Source organism: Fragaria vesca, linkage group LG5 (genome assembly GCF_000184155.1).
Source record: "Fragaria vesca subsp. vesca linkage group LG5, FraVesHawaii_1.0, whole genome shotgun sequence".
NCBI lineage: Eukaryota > Viridiplantae > Streptophyta > Magnoliopsida > Rosales > Rosaceae > Fragaria > Fragaria vesca.
In genome coordinates this window covers 5,542,560-5,544,526 of record NC_020495.1, presented here as the reverse complement: position 1 = coordinate 5,544,526, position 1,967 = coordinate 5,542,560, and positions in this window count along the sequence as shown.

Genomic DNA, 1,967 nt, shown 5'->3' with positions numbered 1-1,967 from the left:
GGTTATATATGGAATGACCATTGTATTGTAGATGTACTGTAGCCTGTAGGTCATTATAAAAATAGTAACTTATTGATGTTATAGCTTATAGGTCTCTTTATAACTCTTTGTAAACTTTGTTGGTTTTGGGGAATGAGAATGGCTTTGAGATTTTTGAATAATGTTGTGCAGATGCAGACTTTTGGTATAGGTCGCTTGATTATATTGTTGGTCATAAAACATTCAAACGATAGACATAAAGAACTTATTACACATTAAAACGACATATAATTGTCTTTTGGTACTGATACAAACGATAGACAAGTAAACACATCTGTCATCTGTATCATAAAATTACATAAAATTAAGCATTCATACGACCAAATTGTGACGTCTGACCTGATCTCAAACGAGAGACAAATGAGGTTATAAACTATTTCAACGACAAATAAGCGTAGTAGTACTCGTGTAAAGACGACGGATAAGTTAAGAAAAGAAATGAAAAAAAACATTCGAACGTCAAACAAGTGACGTTAGAATTTGTTTGAGACGAGAGACAGATGAAATCATTTGTAGCTTCAGTGTCCTTTCAACGACAATTCATTGTCGTTGTAATGCTTTCTAACGACAGATTCATTTTTTGTGTTACGAACTTGGATTCATACAAACGACATTCATTCTATCGTATAACCTTCATCAGACGACATACATCGCCTGTCGACTCAGAGCTTATCAGATGACAGCTTGATAGACGACACGCAAAAAAATAATCAGACTACGGGCATTGCCCGTCGTCTGAAGGCAAAATTGGCGTAGTGAAATCTAATTTTTTTTGTTGGATGGCAGTCTGTAATTATGTTGAACTTCAATACTTAATACAAAACCTTTTTTAGACTTGGGTGGACTTATGTGGGTAAAAATGTTGGGGTGGATTTATGTGGGAAAAAATGTCTCAAAGTGGACTTATATATAATTGGCCCTACAAAATAATGGTCGCCTAAATGGATGCTTAGGCGACTATTTAATCATCGTCGCATAAGTCTAAGGTGAGGAATACTGACACATTTAGGCGTCGAAATTATTGTCACCAACAATTGGTGACGAAAAGAAATTATAATCGCCTTAGTTTCCTTTTACGCGACCATTTATTAATCGTCGCTATGTTTAAGGCGAGGATCCAACCCCGGCGACGGTTTCTCATTTTAAATTATATGCTTTTAAATTATAATTATATATTATTAAAAAATCTAATTATATCACTGATATGCACACAGTAATTATGTGTGCATATTTTCAAGTTCATATTCAAAGTTAAAAACCTGTTTTGCAAATCAAAATCAAAACAAAAGAAGTTCAAACTCAAAAAATACTAAACTTCCAAGAGGTATATATACACAAATAAAAGAGCTAGTTCAAAGTTCATAGTTTAAACCCTCCCTAATACCCTAGCCTCTTATAGTCCTATATAGACAATGTTTAACAAAAGAAGAGGCAAATTTCAAGGGTTCCACAAAAACAAAAAGCCATGGACCTAGCTTCAACCATCAACCTCAAGCTGTTGGCCTTCTTGTCCGCTCGGCTGCGACTGCACATACTTCTCTAACATCTGTATACTGCAGTCCTGATTATTGGGGGAGCCAGAGTAGATAACGATTCCAAGGGAGGAGCAGCCACAGTTGGTGGATTGGCCGGCCTTGGTCCAAGTTGCTGAACAGCCTGCTCATAGCAACGTTCAAAGGCCTCCTGCCTTGACTTCCTCTTCAAGAGTGGCGGCATATGGTTCCTAGCCAAATGAGATCAATTTTACATGGTATTAAAAATTAAGGAAGAAAGAACGTACATGTATAACACGAAAGTAAGAACACATAACATTCTAAGATCATAATGATTTTATGGTGTGCCACTTCTGCCTTCCTTTATTAACACTATACATAAATCAAAGATTTGAATAAATATCATTAGAAAACATGGGTGCTGCTCAAGTACAT